The sequence below is a fragment of the Zonotrichia leucophrys genome, chromosome 2, assembly GCF_028769735.1.
Source record: "Zonotrichia leucophrys gambelii isolate GWCS_2022_RI chromosome 2, RI_Zleu_2.0, whole genome shotgun sequence".
Taxonomy (NCBI): Eukaryota; Metazoa; Chordata; class Aves; order Passeriformes; family Passerellidae; genus Zonotrichia; species Zonotrichia leucophrys.
In genome coordinates this window covers 75853608-75873690 of record NC_088171.1, presented here as the reverse complement: position 1 = coordinate 75873690, position 20083 = coordinate 75853608, and the positions used below count along the sequence as shown (strand labels likewise).

Sequence of the window (20083 nt, the reverse complement as noted above, 5' to 3'; positions counted from 1 at the left end):
CTCCAGCTGGAAAAACTACACAGAAGCTGCTGCTATACCGTCAGGATAACCATCTGCTTGTTAACACAGCTAGGAAAGAACAATTGAGCAAAGATGACTCATTTGTCTTTCAATGTGTATGTTTTTAAAGGGCTTTGTTACTTATTATGAAATAGTTCAAACAGACTATCAATTACTAGGAAGTCTAACACACATGACTATTCTTCCAAATTGAATTTCAAATCTGTAGTAGGTATCTACTTGTTAACAAATTAGCCAAACAATGAAATCAGCCAATCAAAAGACAGTCTGGCTTGGAAGGATCCTTAAGGATAATTTGTTCCAGTCCCCCCTACTGTGGGTAGGTATCCTTTTACTGGGTTGTGTTGTTCAAAGCCCCATCCAACCTGTCCTTGAGTACTTACAGGGATGGGACATCCACAGCTTCCCTAGGCAACCTCTGTCAGTGAAGAACTTCTTCATAACATCTAATATAAACTGACCCTCTTTCAGTTTAAAGCCATCACCCCTTGCCCTATCACTCCATGCCCTTGTAAAAAAACCCTTTCCAGATTTCTTGTAAGCCCCTTTAGGTACTGGAATGATGCTAGAAGGTCTCCCTGAAGCCTTACCTTCTCCATGCTACCCAACCCCAACTCTCTCGTCTCTCACCCTGTCTTCACAGGAGGAGGAGTGCTCCATCCATCTGATCATCCTTGTGGCTTTTCCCCAGGACTCTCTCCAACAGGTCGGTGACCTTTTCATGTTAGTGACCCCAGAGCTGCATGCAGCACCCTAGGTGGAGTCTACTGAGGGCAGATTCAATAGTGGAGGGGAAGAATCCCCTCCTACACCCTGCTGGTCACACTGCTTTTGATGCAGCCCAAGATGCACTTGGCACTCTGGGCTGCAAGCACACACTGAGGCTCATGTCAAACTTTTCATCCACCAATAAACCCCACATCCTCTCTATGGCACCGCTCTCAATCCACTTGCTGCCCAGATATTGTATCCATATTTGGGATTGTCCTGATCCAGCTGCAGGACTTTGCAATTGGCCGTGTTGAAGTTCATGAGGTTCGCACAGGCCCACCTCTAAAGTCTTTCAAGATCCCTCTGCCTGTCAACATCTCTTCCCTCCAGCATGTTGACCACACCACACAGCTTGAGAGTGCACTCCCCATGCTGTCCATGTCCCCAAAAAAGATATTTAGAAGTACTGGAGCCATTATGCAATCCTGAGGATGCCATTTATACCTGGTCTCCCCTTGGACATGGAGCCACTGAATACATTTTGAGTGTGACACCATCCAGCCAATTCTTTATCCAGTGACTTGTCTGCCCATCCACTCTCTGTCTCTCCACTTTAGAGACAAGGATGTCATAATCCTTGTAATCACAAGGGACATTATTGAAGGCCACCATATTTTTCAGGCATGGCTTGCCCGTAGTGAAGCCATTCTGGCTGTCAGCAATCACGGCACTGTTTTTCATACGCTTTAGCACAGTTTCCAGGAGCATCTGATCAATGGTCACACCAGGCACAGAGGTGGAACTGACCACCTGTAGCTCCCCAGGTCTTTTTCTCCTTCTTAAAAATATAAGTTGTTTTGATTGTTTCTTATTAATAGACTTCTAGAAGTTTAGAAGGCAGCACCAGCTAGGGAAGAACAAAGAATTTTAGTTGGTGCAAATCCTCTGAATACTGGAATCTATTTTGAATCAGTTGTGTTTTCAGAAAAGGAAATGCTTTACAGACTGAAGTGGGATGTACATCAATCTGTGCATCCCACTTGAGTCTGTAAAGCATTTCCTTTCCTCAAAGAGATTAGTACCATATTGTTACCCTTGGAATTACACGAAAATGTTTTTGTTGGAATAGATGGCAGCAGGAACACAAAATACTTTAAGTGTGAATTGAGGTTATAAATACAAGCATGAAGAAAGGTAGCTTTATTTTAAAAATATGTCACCAGCAGAGCAGTAAAGACACTGAGACTACAGGTAAGCAGTTTCAAGCCTATGTGATACGGTGGTTTATTCCCTCGGGTTGTTCCTTGTATAGGATCATAATCACTTCTGAGTTTTGGTTTTAGAAATTAAGTCTATGTCTACTGGTAATGAGCCAGGCAAGAGTATGGCTTTAGCAGGAAGCAAGGCATTAAAAAAGATTAATAAAATTCAGATCTCAGAATGGGAAGACTGCACAATCTTACAGGTCTTTTAATTGCAAAATTGTGGGGTTCAAAGCCAAAGCAGTGAGAACCTTATTTAGATATCCTAGATTTGGAATGTTATCTTTCATTATCTTCAAAGATCAAAGGTCTGGAAATCTGAATAAATCACATCATATACAACAAACTTTCTGGGGCAAATCTATTTCATTATACAACCAGGCAATATTTAACAGTACAGAGTTCCTAAGTGTAAATACCAAAAATCTAGTACTAAAACACAGTTTTATGGTATTTCAGCAGTAGCACCTCCTGTCTGTCTGTGAAGCTATACAGGAAAACTTTCCAGGTACTGTTTACATTGAAGTCCATCTGATAAAAACGTATGGACAACAACCAGATGCTAGCCTGTTTCACTGTGTGTTTTTCCTCAGAGCTGTCCATGCTGTAATGCAGGCGCAAGAAGGCCAAATGGGGATAATATACCCTAGTAAGAAATGGAAATGCAACAGTAGAGGAAATGTTAAGAAACAGCAGTTAGAGGTCAGGGTAGCAAAGATTCGATAAGAGTCAGGGGAAAGTGCAAGAAACAGCATCTGTAATTAACTGTACATATGTTCTTGCAGAAATCCATAAAGTCTGTCAGTCTGTTACCCTAAATTGCAAAACATGTTAGCCAAATTCCCTCTGGGCTACCTGGTGATAGGTAACCTGTCCAGAGGTCAGTTTACATAACAGCCTAGACTGATAAATGCAGGAAGGGAAGCTTTGTTTTCTGCATATGAACTAATGCACAACAACATACTGGGACATCAGAAGTTTTTAAATTTGGTATAGATAAGACAGGAATGCCAGAATTCAGATGCTGTCTGCAGACTTAGTTCAGCCATCTTGAGCATAAGCAAAGTAAAACTGTCTTTAAAGGAAAGCCAAATTTGCATTGGAAATCTCCAGCAATTCTTAGGCTCAAAGGAGAAAGCATACAGTAGTCACTTAAAATAGTAGCCTAACCTTTTACTGTTGGGATCTTCTGAGTGCATTCTTCTGTTGCTTGCATACATTTTTCATGCACAGTTCTTTATAAAGGGGTCTAAGAGAAGGATATTCCCTAGCAGCTACACACTGGCATATTTTCCTCCTATTGATATTCCTCCAACCATCAAATGGCTAGTCTTCATAAATAATGAAGAGCTACAATAAGTGGCTAATAAAATCCTAGATTCCTTCACTTTTATTATGCTGAGTAGGGATAAAAGCAGCATGTGCCCTTCCCTAAAAATAAATGCCATGGCCAATGTTACTAATTAGAGATATCATCACTGCCTCTGGAGAGACTTTATTTCTTTTCCAAAGCTTATTTATGTTTTGTTCTTTTTACACTTGCTCACTGTAATTTAAAGCCCACAAACTCAGGCTAAATCCTTCTGTCTTTTCTTCTAAATGAATCTCTAAATTTTCAGTAGCAAAGAAGGACAGGATAGAGGATCTAGACCACCCAGTCCCATTGTTTTGCTTATAATTTGATAACAAAGTATCACCACTCCTAAATGAGTCCTTCTGTTATTAATAAAAATGGAAAACAAGTCTTTCAAGTCATCCAATTAGGCTATATTATATATATATAAAGAATGAAACAATACAGCAACTCAAGTACAGAAAAAGGAAAATGAAAGTCTAAAGATTGCTTCTATAGCCTTCTCCCTTTGTGCATGGATTATTCCTTCTTGTCTGGTGTCACCTGGTAGCTCAGGAAGAGAACCAAGGATGGAGCTCACAGAAAAACTTTTTGTTCAGTATCACTCCTTCACATATTTCCATGGTTCAAGATGTTGCTCTCCTGTCACTCACATCCTTCAACCTGACAGACTTTTTAGGTAGCCTAAATAGAACACTATAATTTGAATTAATACAGTATGGAAGCATGGGAAGTTTTTTCAGCCAGACAATAAATTAAACCTAATGGATGTTTTAGTCTCATATAAATAATTGCTTACACTACAGGCAGAGAACTTCTGATCCTGAGAATTTCCCTTAAAAGTATCACATAGTTATTGAGCAGATACATTCACAGTCTTATTAAAAAAGGGCCCAAATTTTGTTGCTGAATTAATTAGACTTCAGTCAGGCTAATTAGAAACTGGAGAAGAGGGAAGGGAGAGGGAAGAAGGAGGGAGTGAGGGGATGTACATTAGAGATCTTTTTAAGAAATTATTTCTAGAAGTCTGACATCTGAAAAATTGAGATGAAAATCAACTGAAATAATATCAGAGCTATGGTATATGAGACATAACTGGCACCTGCAAACCATTCAGCAAATTATTTTAGAAAAGTAATTTATTATCATGGAATTGAAAAAAATAAGGATATCAAAAGTCTTATTTTTCAGATATAGATAGGACAAAAAGATGGTGGTCTTGATAGACCTTTATATTGGGAAAAAATGCAGCTTGCCCTCACACAAAAATCAGTTGGCAACAAAAAAAAGCAATGGAATTTGTTGGGTAAATAATACTCTGCTTATTTTCTTAACATATAAGTAAAGCTTTTGTCTTAAAACTTGTTTCACAAACAGTAAGACTGAAGAGGACTGCAATAATGGACTATATTACCATCAGAACAAATTCTGGCAATACCAAACACAGACAGAAACAAAGACTTATGACAGAAAAACTAATACAGAATAAAATATTGATACACCTGTTATTATCATGATTTATGAACCAACTAGTGCTGAGACAAAAAACACACAAACAAGCTGTATTCGTGGTTTGACATCCCAGTAAAGAATATGATAGATTAAAAAAAAATACAGCATGGGAAGCAAACGAGCAGAGATATGTCAGCCTTGCAGAAGAGAAACAAATAGTCCAGAACAGTGACCCACTCTCCTTCCAGCAGGGAATGATACAATGATGGTGCCACTCTACTTTTGCCTCAAGAAATGCCCACACATTATTAGATACAATTTAGGACTTCTGATAGAATTCAAATTTGTTATAGATCTTTGGATTTAGTGACAGGCTTGTCCACTGATTTGTTCAAAAATCGGTTTGAGAGTCAAAAACTTACTTTTTTTACTATTTTAGAAATTAAAAAAGACATTTGAAATGTCAACAGAAGGTGGCTGACCTTTCCAATGAATTACTGAATTTTAGTAGGCTAGAGCTGTGTTTTCACATCACAATAAGCCTGCATGCTTTCACTCTCTTCTGTCAGACTTCCATCTTGGCAATAGGAAGATTTTTTTCTTACAGTAATTTTGAAGGGAAGGTCACAGTCTTACAGATCTTGGTCTGGTAAGGTCCTGACCACTCCCTCAGAGGTACGGATTGCCCTTTATATTCTCTGAAACCTACAAGCAGCTTGCAAGATTGAGCCCATAAATGGCATTTGAAAGTGGGTTTTATTGTTCGTTTACATTCATTATATTTCCTTATGTCCTGCCATTTGTGTGCAGCGCTCATCTCAAGCATACATTTTCAATGCAGAAGATTCCATCAGCAGCAGCAGATGTGAAAGTAATGACAGGCTGAGAAATGATCTGCTGGCTGATTTTGGAAAGTACTTTATTTGGCTCAGAACAAATTTGGTTGTTTAGAAGACCTGCATCATAATCATATTCAATTTCAACTTCTGGGAAAGGAAAGGAAAACCCCTAAGAACAAAAGGTTTTTTTAAAAAATGTATTAAAAAAGGATATTCAGAAGAATTCTATTAGAAAAGACAAAAGGCTGCTGAGTCACTAGAAGTAAATCAAAGTGTGGAAAACATAAGGGGAGACAAGGAAGAGAAAATAAATCACAATTATCAACACATAAGGGGTACTGTGCTAATTCATAAAGGGAGATAGTGGCAGAGAGAATGTGGGACAGCTGTCCTGTGCATGTTGTTCACTTCCCTCATAGGCCTTAGCAAGAACCTTGATTTTCAGAGAGAAGGGAATACTGTCCATGACCCTCTTTCATGAGATATCAGCAGTGAAAACCTTTCCCAGAAGTTTCTGACAGTTATAAAAGTTTTGCATCTTTTCCCACTGCAGACTGTCATTTTCTCTCCCCCTCATCCCATAGCTCTTCATTTTGTGTCATGTCTTAACCTTTTCTTTTATCTCTACATCCAGCTAAAATTCATCTAACTGAGTCTTGTTTGGAGTTTCTGAAGCCTGGACACGCTATGCATTTTCCAAAAATTTCATCAGTGGGGAATTTTTTGATTGCTGAAGCTTTGAAATATTAGAAAAATTGACAACTTATAATAGTGAAAGAAATTTTAGAGAAATGTTAGGTTTAAGAAGCAAAAAAGAGAAAGCCTGAAATTTAGTAGGAACAAAAAATCCCCCAGGCACTCAAATCACTCAAATGCTTGTTAATCCCCTCAGAAATGACCCCCAAAAATCCCCAAAAAACAAACAAACAAACAAAAACCCCCCCAAATAACAACATTGAATACAACTTGTTGTATTCTAGGGTTTTAATTACTGCTTGTTAAAAAAGAAAAACATGGCACTTCCAGGCCTCCAGAACTTCTTCAGGGTTCACAAATAGAAACACAGAAAACAATCTTTTCTTCTCTCAAAAGGCTGCAGATTAATTTCTCCATGAGTATATATTTCCTATTATACAAGAGCTAAGATAACTTAGAAGGTAATTTAGAGGACAAAAACAAGCTGTTAAATCAGAAAAAAAATAACCTTCTACCACACATGAAATTTGTTTGGTATTTGTCTCAGGTTTTGCTAATCGTACAAAGCCCCAGAGCCTTTTCTTATATTTTATGTTGTCTGAGAGCTGCAATTGCAGCTTCTGTCAGCCTCACCTCTCTGACTGGATTGCTATTCTGCCAGTGGCTGTCCCTTGTCCCTGCCCCTGTCCCACTGCACAGCTGCTGATCAGCAAACAACCTGAAACGACTTTGCCTGTGCTGTCCCAAGGCAGTGCCTGTGATACCAAAGGACTGCTGGGCTTAATCAAACCTCAAAATACCGCAGTGTTTTAGTAACTCCTCAGATTCAGTTCCACTAAGCTGGCATCCTTGGATACCCTTGTTATAATTCCCACAGGGCACACTGCTACACAGACTTTTCACAGCTCAACCCCAAAATATAGCAGATGAGACAAAGCTCGACCAAAAGCACTTTCAGAACATTCAACACCACAATGAAAAGAGGCAAGAATGCAAATGCCCTCTCCCCATGCTAGGAGAAAAGGCTAAGAGGAAGGAAAGAAAGAAAGAAATGGGACTCATTGAGAAGGAAGATGCTGAATCTAACCACAGCAAAGAAAGTTACAGATGTTCAGGCTCTAATGGAGACCATAAGTGCTGGAAAAGAGCTAAATGAATCCAGGCAGAAAGCAAAACTGGAATAATGTGAACATTAAAATGCCTGTAATTGCCCATATGAAAGGTCTGTGTAGCCTGAAATCCTGAGAAGGATGAGCAGCAGAGACTGCAGGAAGGTGCAGAGGAGGAAGCACAGAAAATGTTAATTCTTTGAGAAATAGAATTAAACTTTTAAGTATGTGACTGAAAATGAGACGGTGTCTGGATGACATTTGTTATTGGTCACAGCTTTATGGCTACTCTAAACATACTTTTAGCCTTGATAACATTCCAGGGCAATCAGAGCTACTTTTAATCTTTAAAATGTAACCTGATTTATTTGCTTTAAGCCTGCCTAAAACTGCCATTGCATTTTCCCTTATTGTTGCACTGTGGTAAATATTGGAAAGCCATTTCCTTCTCCACTTTTTAGTATTAGTATTATTGCAGGAAAGACATTGTGAATAGAGAAAAAAACCTAAGTCTTTCAAAAGGATGTGTTGATAAGGTTAATAATTCAGAAAGACATTTAGCAGATAAGTCAGAAAGACATTTTAGCAGATAAGGGGTTTTTCTAATAATGGATGTAAGGTATTTACTTTGGATTCATTGCACTCTGTCATTCATGGTTAATTTGTTTCTGGGCTTACACAAAGATCAGAGATGATGTTATTATTATTATAATCACTCAATTGTGCATTGTCTTCTTGTATTTTTTTTTTAACTTTCAGCAGGTAAATATGTTCCCTTTTTAGAAACAGCTCAATTAGTCTCCCATAATTACATGCCACATATACTTCATTTCTCTTTCTACCAGCTAAAATGATTGGGAAATAATGCTGGAAATAAAAGAAATACTTTGTTTTAATCATAACTTCCTAGAGAAAGCTATTTTTGGAAGGACTTCTGAATTGTTTCAGAATATATGGTCTCTGCCAAAATGGGTAGTTTTCATCAACTATCTCTAAGTTTTTACTTAGGCTTTCCAAGAAACATTGAAAGCTAGAAACATTCTCTTGCAGAAGAAATGTAAAAGAGAAAGTTTTAATATTTGGAGTTCCAATCTAACTAAAATGTTAAATCTTGAAATGCATAAAGTGCATTCAACAGCTGGATCTTAAAAGGAGATAAGAAAAATGAAAAGCCTTTCTGATTTTCAGCTTTTTTTGTTTAAAAGTTATTATATCATTGAAAAAGCTGTAGCTGAAACAATATAATCATGTGACACAATGTTTCTCTATTAAATTTTCTCTTTAAGAAAATTGTTGTAACAGCTGGGGATGTCATGAGAATGCAAGGCATTTAAATGTCAAAAAATTCTTTCATACTGGTTTTATCACAGCTCTTGTTAGACACTGCAAATATCTTTGTGCCAATCTTTCCTTAGAAACTATAAATAATGAATTATTAAAAAAATGGCATGGGGGAAAGGTGTCATTCCTGTTGTCAAATAAAAGCCCTTACTAATAAATATATTCTGGCAATCAGACTAAATATTAAAGCACATCTAGTATGTTAGAGAAAACTCTGAAGTATTCCTTACTTGGAAGAATGCAAACCACTGTTAGTTTAGGAATCTGCTGTGTTTCCTGCTTTCCTATTACATCTGCCATGGAATTTCTACTTTCCATGGAATCCACAGAACTTGAATACAAATATAAGTTTATTTGTCTAGGTAATTCTGCTTTCTGTAGAAGCAAATCAAATATCTTATTCAACCTTTAGCTCAGAAGTCCTAGATATTCATTAAGCATTTTTTTCCTAGGTAATTTATGACCAGGAATTTTGTGATTTACTTTACAGGATGAAAAAATATGCCACATATGTTTAAGGAGACAAAATCAGGAATATGAATCATGATATACTGACAAATATTCACAAGGACTTTTAAGAAGTCCTTGTGACTTCTTAAACTTTTAAGAAGGTAAGTTTAAGAAATCCAGTTTTTGTTTTGATTAATTCTTTAGACTAAAATTAATTATCTGCTATTTAAGATAAAATTTAGGATTTAAAATGTATGAGCTATATTCAAAACTAATTCCCCCAAGAGGAAATTTCAATTAGATTCATCCTATCCTAGTTTAAATTAATCCATGCAGCTTATTTAAAACTCTAGATGAAGAAATAAATAAACACATATTAAATTTTAGATGGTAAAAATGTTTTTTTATAATCCAGAAAAAACAAAGCAAAAAAAAAGAAACCAAAACAAATAAAGAAAAAATCATCACGATTTTTAGTTAACTCATAAAATTATGCAGAAAAACATCCTAGTTAGTCTATTTGTACAATAAAAGTAGGAGTTATCCAGAGCTGAAGTTGGTTTGAAGAGCAGAAATGTGATAGCCATGCAAACCAGGAGCTGGCTATGATGCATCCATGGGGATGGTATCCCTTATGTTCATGGGAGGCATTATAATAACTGCTTCTAATTTAACTGTCCGAAGAACAAGGATTGAATTTTGTTCGATGTATGTAGATGCAATTCCATGTGCAATCACTGCTGCTGGGCTCTGTAAACCCATGCTTCTGCTTCTGGCATTGATTAAATAATTCCATTTGTTTAATGCCACATATACCACTAAACAAAATGTTTTACCTAGTTCTACATATTCATTTTACCCAAACCGAGTAATGAACAGATAGTGATACAAACATTCTAGATAAGTAAGCATTCAGAAAAACAAAAACACTTTTTAGTTTTCTCAGTTACAATCAAGATAAAAAGAGCCAGGCTAAGGTATATTTATAAATAAACTTACATGAGATAAACAGAATCAATCTAATGTAAGTTGCAAACATTGCATTCACTTCAGCAAGCTGGGTTTTCTTTTACATAGTCTAAGAACTGCCTTAATCTCTACCTCATTTTGGTATGATAAGAAAATGAAAGTTAAGCAACAAATTAATAGAAATAGGAAAATATATTATTTTCTATTGCTCATTAGATTTAAAGATGAAATACCAGTTTGTTTCTCTTGAGATAGCACCACAAATTAAGATTGGAGATTCTCAGCTGCAGAAAATTATTTCAAATATATAACAATTTGCTGGCAAAATTACCTGGTTTACCCTTCTAAATATCTAAACTTTTAAGTTCTAAGAAAACAACCAACCAACCAACAAACCAACCAACCACAGAAGCACGCAAGCAACCCTCTTCCACAAACAAACAAGAACAACAAAAAGAAAAAGGAAAAAAAGCACAAGGATGTACTCTTTTCCCCATTAGAATGAATGCTTAAGGTTTTCCACATGGTAGTTTCAAAGTAATTTTATAATCTGGGGCTAGATTTTATAAATAATTGAATTTTTTTCTTTAGAAAATCCCTGTGGTTTTTTAAACTCTCTGTTTGGCAGAAGGCACAGATAACAATGTTCTGAAATGCTCAGACAACTGTTCACCTTCACCTACATATGACTGCTGAAAACTTTCACAGAATCACAGAGTGAGTGAGGCTGGAAGGGGACACAGTGGTCATCTGGTCCAACCTCCCTGCTCAAGCAGGGTCATCCTAGAGCACATGGCATAGGATTGAGGCCAGATGGCTCTTAAATATCTCCAGTGAGGGAGACTCCACAACCTCTCTGGGAAATCTGTTCCAGTACACAGGAATCTTACTGTAAATAAGATCTTCCTGTTAAGAACTTTCTGTTTAGTTGTGATACTTGACATACTATACTTGACCACTCACACCTTTTGCTATTCTAGAATATGAAGATCATGACCACATCCTACTATAAAATGCAAACATGTGGCAAATGACAATTAAGACTGATTTTTTTCCCCCTCTTCCTGAGGCTAGATAACTCTGAGGCTGGAGAACTAATTTTGATTTAGATATTGATTAACTTAAGATATTGGGCATATTTCCTGTTGGAGTCACTTTCAACATGTTATATGAATGAATATTTAAAAAAATGAATAAATATTTATTTAACATATCTTATAGGTGCTATCAAATAGTCTGGAATTCGGCTTTCATTCAAAGTCTGCAGAGATGGAAGTCCCCAGCTATGTTTCTTATCTGTGTTAACTTAGGTCTTGAACTTGCCCTCATCCACCACAATCCTTTCAGTGCAGCAAGCTGCTCGGGACTCTGGCTCTAGTCTGACTTTTCCTGATAAATCATCTGAATCCTACTGCAGGGCAGCTCTGGCACAGGAGGAGGCTGACAAAGATGTATTTCACTAGATAGATAATGAGATATGTCTTTTCATAGATGACCATCTGCCCTTTCCTGAGAAACTCACACCTTTTCTTTATAATGAAGATGTCCTCTGGTTTGAGAGTTTCTTGAGAAAATGGTTTCTTGATATCCCAAATGCCTAAAGAGAAATACATACTGAAATGTAAAGAACACAAAAACCTAATGAAGCTGAAGGCTTGAAGAGGTTTCCTTTCTTTTTTTTTTCCAGCAGTGCCATCCTGAGTTAAAAGGATTATCAGTGCTACAGGGACTGTGTGATTCGAGTAGGATAATTACCTGTGCACTATGATGAGAAGGGGGGTAATAATGCAACATCTCATCCTTCTCATTCAGAAAATTTCAGGAGGTCTGAAAAGAAGGAGGGAGCATGATAAACGCATGACAAAATTGTATTCTTTTATTTAAGCTTGAAGATTCTTTCTCCTATAGTTTAAACAGATAACTATGTGTTATTGTGCCCCTAAATACTTGCATGCATGGTGAATAGTTGTGCAATGCAGCATACAGATTTTAGGGTTTTTATTAAGTTATTACTGACTTTAGAACCTGTACTGCCACAGCTGGAAGACCATATGTTTCTCTCTCCTGCTTTGACTATGTGTAGCACTGCTGATCATTACAATCCACCCCGGGAAAAATTCTCTGCCTTTTCTTGTATTTAAAATTATAATTCTGCACATCTAAATTGCACCTTAAATTTTTAAATATCTTTACATAAATCCAAGGTAGAATTTAAAGATGGCAGTGATGACATTTTGCACAGGATCAGATCAAAGAATTCACTGTTGAAAAGCTGTGTCAATTCATTAAACAAGTCTGTAGAAGAAGATATCCCTAACACACCAATACAAGGCATAGACATTCTCTAATCTACTAAAAATGCCTCTGGCATTATCCTTCTCATATTCATGGAGGCTAGTTCAGGGTTACAGATAGTAGTCCCCATGCCACATATTATAGCTAAATCTATTTTTTTTTTAATATTTCTGAGGAGTTATCTTTTCTAAGAACAATTTATTAATGACTAATCACTCCTAATTGAAAGAAACTGATAAAAATAATTTCAAATTATCTCAAAAGCAGAAAAGCACTCTGAAAGTATCCGAATAAGAACAACTTTCTTCTACACCCACTGTCTACTACTACAAGTAATCAACCAGTCTAAAGTGTGACATGCAGGGCAATACTTGTCACTGTATTATGCTTTCTTTACAGGTGGAAGGCTCTTTTTTCAAAGAAAAGTTTACAAGTTAAGCAAAAAATAGTATTACAGCAGGACTACTGGTAGCAATGATAATTAAACTTGCTTACATTTTGCTGTTCTAAGAGTGTGTTTTCATTCTTATAGTGATTGAATATTTGTCCTCTCTGACTTTTATTCTTTGAATAATTCCATGCCCAAGTGTAGTCACACACATATATAGAAGTGCCAATATTTCTCTTTTGTTTAAAATGGTTAGGAGCAGGGATTGAAGTCCAGAACTGCCTTTGGGATATGCAAGTTATGAAAAGGTGATTTAAAACTCAGCTTTCATGACACACATCTTTGGCCTGAATATGAGTTGTAGGTGGCACATAAAAAATTGCTTGAAGCAATACTAAAGATTCAATATTCATCCTCAAAAGGACATTGTAATGGTACAATTTAGAAGAATGCCTTTAAAAAAATGTTGATACAAAGCGAAGAATGCATGCTGCCAGAAATGGAAAAGTTTTTTAGCATTTCAGGTTTTATGAATTCTTTTAGTGTACATCAGTCACAGAATAACCAGATAAGTCCTACTTGCAGTCATATGTCACTGTTCCAATGGACATGCTGCTAGGCCAGCCAGTTGATTCCTATAGTGGATGTGGAGGCATAGTAATACAGGAAAATGACTTCTTTAGGATGCTGGAAACCTAGCTGTTCCATAGACATGGATGTACAGAATGAAGACAGACTTCAAATATGTATGACAAATAACTATGTCTTCTTTTTAGAAATATCCAAATGTGAAATGGAAAACACCCACTAAATAGTCTCTCTTCTCAGATGAGAAAAACTGATCTGCCCAGATATTTTAAGGGCTTTAGTGTTTAAAGGGATGCATATTTTACTACTTCTAGGGGAAAAAGAAAAGATTCTCATTTAAGAAGAAGAGCAATTATGTTTCCAATGAAAAGCCTGCCAACTGTTTTTATTTATTTCTTTCCTTATTATTTCATTGAACTATGCTAGAATAGCCGCATAAATAACACTAATCAATCCAAGTAATGTGGCAGGATGTGGTCACACTTGGACCACATTTATAAGGGTCTGTTACTGTCATTACTAATGTTCTGTTATTCAAAAAGCCTAACATTGCATTAGCCTTTCCTTTGATTTTTCCTGATGTGCTCATGGAAATGTAGCTGTCTCCTGTGATGACAGTAAGCCTTGTTCTTTCAGGTGTTACTGCCTTCCAGATGACAGTGAGCATGCTGTTTGTTTTCCTTGGTTACACTAACTGTTTCCCTCCCCAGGATGGCTTTCATCTTGTTTTTGTTCATGTTTGATAACCCTTTAGTTTCCTATTCCTCTTTTTTTTTGATTAATGCCAACAATTCCACCCTAGTGTGATGTGCAATTTCATTGATAAACAGTTAATTCTCCCTTCCAGATAATCTCTAAAGGCATGAAGTATTCTGCAAAGGTATTTCTGCAATGCATTGCTGGTATTTTTATGTCTATTGTATTACCATGTTTCTTGTGTATTTTCCCTTGTTTAGGTTTTCTGCAGAAAGCAGTCTATTTCCACATGATCATGAATTTTGTAATTTTTGTTTTTCAGGTAAGATATAGAGTAGTCTAATTTTGTTTGTGATATGAGGATTGAATATTTGCCTAAATCATTAAACTGCTTAAAAAGTTAACTGGCTGTCAATTGGTTGCTTTTCAAACTCATTCTTCCCCCTGTTTTTTCTGCTTAACTTACTGCTGAAGGGAAAACAAGGTTGTCCCACATAACTTAAGATCATCTAGAAAGAACTTTTTCTGGCTGGTCTCAGCTACTTCATGAGAATAAAAATTGTTCTCAGAGTAGAAACTCAGCACAATTGTGGATATTTATCTCAAAACTCTCATTTTTAAAGTGAACTACATTCTTAAATAATTGATGCAATGTATCTATATGGAACCAGGCAATAGCATTTGTGTTTATTAAGACTTCGTATTTTAGCTTATTACCATTTACAACATGCTGCAGGAGTTGGTTAAAAGATGCAACTGAATAAATTGTGGTCATGAGGCCTGTCTATAATGATAAAGTTCAAATTTCTAGCTAAATTGATAGAAATGCATGCCGGAGAAAAAAATTATGTCCACATGCCATCAGTTCTAATAAAAATCTGATTTGATTCTACAATTTTCCATTGAAAATATTGTCTTGTCAAGGGAAGTGGGATAAAATTTAAAGGCTTTTACTTGATTCTTTGACTTTTACTGATAATTGAGTTCCTATAGTCAATAAATGTAAGAAATAGTTTTCAAAAATCAGTGCTCTATTTGTTTGTTTTACTGTCTTGTTTGTTTGGTTTATTTTCTTGGAACATATTTTACAATGGCCTGAAAAACATTTTTTTAATTAGTATATTTTCTCTCTGTAATTATTAGTAACTAATACATTATTAAAATTTCTTTTTGTCATGGAAGTTTGCTTATTTTAAGTAAAAAAAAACAAGACCAACATTCACGCAGCCCAATTCTGAAAGTCAACACCACTTTTAAATCCTGCAAAACTTTATGTAACTCCACAGAAACACATGATGAACAGAAATTATTTAGAAAACCTATTATGCCTCAAAATACTATGCCCTTTGAGTCAAAATGCTGAGGCTTTTTACCAGAATAAAGATAATCCTGTACAAGTAACTTTTACCTCAGTGTGCATTGCTCCCCTTACCTGCACATTTCATGGCTATATTAAAGAAAAAATACACTTAATAGGTATGCATGGAGGGGTTTCTTTTATTGTCATCAGTTGCTTGACATAAATACACATTTATGGTCATTCACATTCTGAAAGGTAAATGACATTAAATACCGAATTAAAAACATCAGAAAATCCTGCATTTTTTATCCTTTTTTTTTCATTCATTATATTGTAATGGTTCTAATGAGAACAGAAAGGAAAAGGATTTAAAAAGGAAAGCATTTAATAAGAAAAAGTATTTCTTTAGAATGAACTGGAAGGCTGAAATGTTATTTTGGTTTTGAACACCCAGGTTATCACCAAAGTCACTAGAATTAAGAAAAGCTGCGGTACTTATTTTGCTGAATATAGATGGCTGAAAAAATCTTTACACTTAAAAATATAATGAAAAGATCTTTTTTTTTTTTTGAAAACAGCAGTTTTAATTAGTGAATTTATGATTGTTCTACAATAAATACTACACATAGCTCCAATAGAGCTGAACTGCTCTAAAATATGACTAGAAACTCAGAGCTCACACAAGGAGTTCTTGGTAAGGACTAAATGAAAACTCAGCAGAAAATAGCAAGAACATCTTAATTTGGCCAATATTTGCTTATCCTGTGCTTTCAGCTGAGCAAAGTTCTGCATCGATGAAGTTGCAGCAAGCTTTGTAAGTAATGAACATAAAATCTACTCAGTTCTCATCCTGATGATTAAAGTGTCAAGAAATACTGAGAATGAAAAGAGTAGACCAACAACAGATTATACACCTATTTGCAAGGCCCTGTTGTAGACAGCAGAAGCAGTTATCTAATTATCCTGATCTTCTAATTAGCAATCTAAACAAAACAAAACAGTTTTAGTTACTGTGGAATTGCAGTAATACAACAATGCTTCCATGCTCGTTGCAGTACAAAGATGTATTAAGAAACAGAAAACCTAACAATATTCAAGTTATGCATAGAGATTTGAAAGTATAAAATATATAGTACACTTCTAGCAATATCTTGCAGCTTTATTTTTTTCTCTACAGATATTGTCTACAATATTGCCACTTCTCCCTCATACATTGCATGGTGTTTTGGTTGCTTAAATGTCTTCCTGTCCTTCATATTAGGATTAATATGATTCAACTGTAGCAGGCTTACCTTTGGGAATCGGTTATTTATTCGAAAAGAAAAAAGGTGCTGTTAGAATCTATGAGAATAAATAATTCAAAATAGTTCTCTTCCTTTTTGCTTCAATACTCAGGTGTACAAATCTCATCCATAAGAAATTCCACATGGTTCTTCAATCAACTTCAGATTCACATTGCGATATTTAACCCTTTCATGTTTATCCTGTGAGGTTAACCAGGGAGATTCTGGGAGTCAAACAGAAGAAACATTTCTAAGACTGCTAACCTACTTGAGAAAGAAGAAAGGAGGCATACTCACTGAGGAGAGAAACTTGAAAGTCTAAGAATAATAAAGAAGCAAACATGAACCAAAAGGTTTATGCTGATGTTACTAGAAAGTAATTTTTTAATATTTATTTAATGCATTTTATGCAAATATCAAAGGCATAATTTTCTGTAGCATGGTTTGAAAAGCTGAAAAACATGGGGTTTTTTTCTACTAAATTATGCAGAAAGAGGAGGAAAGCTTTTTGATATTTTTAACCTAAAAAGACAGTCATTTCCAACTGCAGGAATTCTATAACAAGAACAAATCAATGTACAAGAATATAATCTTTAGTCTTGAGGTTATGGCGGATGCACTGAGGAATAGATAATAATAAGTATTAAGGAAAGCCCTTTGGAACATTTCAATTGTAATATATCTGAGCATTGCAACACCTCCCTGAGAAGCACAGTGTCACATATAATTGTACAGTGCCCAGAGATAACACAAAAGACCATCTGTAAGCTCTGAACAGATGTTTGAATACTTGAGCTTATCATGGTGTTAACATTTTCAAACCTCTAAACAAGTGCAGCTTCTAAAACAATACTGGAGTAGGAACAAATTCAAAATTGGGATATTCAAATTCCTGTGAAGTTGATATTTTGTTCACTGCTATTTAAAAGCACGTATCTGTTCAACACTTTTGTGTTTTAAGTAAAAGGGGTTTGTATACATAATTAAATACTTGCCAGTTTTATTTTTCAGATTAATCTCCCTACAAAGGCACAGAGTAAGAACAGAACAGACTAGAACAGACTGTATTAGTTGGAATAAACATAGAGCAATCATCCAGCCCAACTGCCTGACCATGTCAGGGCTGACCAAGTTGTCAAATCCAAGTACTTAAACACTGACAGTCATGAAGCATCAACCACCTCTCCAGAAGCCTGTTCCAATGTTTAACTACCCTCTTGGTAAAGGAATGCTTTCTAGCGTCTACTCTAAACCTCTTCTGGTGCATTTATGAAACCTTCCCATTCCATCCTACCACTGAGCAGCAGGGAGAACAGATCAGGACTTTCCATTTCCCTTCCTCAAGAGGTATGGAGAACAATGAAGTCTCCCCCTCAGCCTTTTTCTCTCCAAATTAGACATGCATAAAGTCCTCAGCTGCTTTTCACAGGACATTCCTTCCATCTCTCTGGCCAACTTTGTTGTCCTCTGGACACACTGAAGGACCTTCACATTCTTCTTTAATGGTGAGGCCCAGAACCACACACAATACTTTAGGTGGGGCCACACCAACACTGAACACAGTGGGATAATCACCTCTTTTGACTGGCTGGTGGTGCTGTGTTTGATGCACTCCAGATGTGGTTTGCCCTCTGGACTGCCAGGGCACACACTGTTGGCTCACACTGACCAGCAGCCCCAGATCCCTACCTGTAGGACTGCTCTCCAGCTCTCTCCACCTATACTGTTCCCCATCATAACTCCATCCTAGGTGCAAAATATGGCTGTTGGAGCCATATTCTGTATGGAGCCATCAGTATGGAGCGATTTATGATGCTAGTCCATTCCATGATTCTCTGCTTTATGCTCAAAAAATGGCAGACCACCTTTAAGGCCCGGGACTGGGTGTGTTTGGGGCCAGGGGAAATGGCCAGCTCTGGGCTTTTTGGAGGGCATTTTGCAAAACCTCATGGCCCAAGCATTCTGTGGTGCCAGGTGGTTCGGTTTTGCTTGGTTTTCTTGGCCCAGGCAAAAAGCATTTCCCTCCCCTGGCTGGGAGAAGGTGCAGCAGCAATCTTTCAGCTGAGTCAAGGTGAATGGAATGGCTGCTTGTCTGAGACTAGAGAAGTGGAATTGGGGCAGCCCCATTCCAGCCCTAAGCCTTGGGCAGCCAAACCAGGGAGAAACTACATCAAGAGGCTCCATCTCAGCTCTTTTGCTTACCATGAGTGCCATGGTGAGGTCAATGCCAGAGAGTCACCAAGTTTCTGCCTACAGCTGAAACTCTTCCAAGGAAGCTCCACTTCCCTCAGCATAAAAGCCAGCACGATCTTACACCCTGTGTCAGGGGTATTCCTTTAACTTTTGCTACATTTTTGGGGCATATCTGGGGCTTTGTTCCTGTGACAGTGTGGGGCAGAGGGTGAGTTCTGTGAGCATTCTGTTGTTAATAAACCATTGGGTAGTTTGGTTTTTTTTTCACTTTCCTTAACATTCATTTTTCTGTTGGTGTAGGGGGATTACTGTAACCTTTAGAGGAGACTACTCATTGCAGAGTGTCTTCTTTTAAATTTGTCTCAAAGCTGAACAATGGTATTTGAACTTTTGAAATTTCATCCCAATAATTATAGCCAAAAGCACTACTAATCCATCTAGATCTCTCTGCAAGGCTTCCTGTCATTTAAGACAGTCAACACCACCTACCAGTCTTCCAATTTGGGATCATCAACAAGCTCATCATAAGTTCATCTCCTGCATCCAGATCACTGACAAACAGATTGAACAGGACTGGCCTTGGAACTGCACCCTGAGAAACATCGCCGGTGACCGGTCACCAGCCAGAGGTATCTTCACTCACCACAGTACTCTGAGCTCTGCCCTTCAGCCAGTTCTGCACCCAGAGCACTGTGAACCCACACATCCCACAGCTGGACAACTTGTTCAAAAGGCTACTGTGAGGGTCTGCATCAAAAACTTTACTAAAATCCAGGTAACAACATCCACAACTTTCCATTAATCCACTAGGGGAGTGACCTTATCCTAGAAGGATATCAAATTACTGAAACAGGACTTTCCCTCTCTGAACTGGTGTTGACTGTGCACGATGACTGCATTATTCTATTAATAACTTACACTAGTATCCAGCAGGATCATCTCCATAATTTTTCAAGGAGCTACAGTTAGACCAACAGATCTACAGTTCCTTAGACCTTCCCTCACAGCACGTTTGTAGATTGATATAACATAATTTTATTTCAATCAGATAGCAGGAAATGGTGAGAAGTTCAGTGTGGGATGTGGTTTGTTTTAGAGATTGAAGAGAATGGAAGGGAAAAGCGGATGTGCCAAAG

General features: G+C 36.9%; 1 protein-coding gene and 1 pseudogene across 6 annotated transcripts in view; both read right to left on the bottom strand.

Annotated features, from left to right (window-relative positions):
• LOC135442923 (uncharacterized) overlaps positions 1 to 1500 on the bottom strand; it is a 31883-nt pseudogene extending 30383 nt beyond the window's left edge.
• The window catches only part of CDH12 (cadherin 12), a 619586-nt gene that overhangs the window by 452043 nt on the left and 147460 nt on the right, over positions 1 to 20083 (bottom strand). The gene's annotated exons all lie outside the window — the stretch shown is intronic.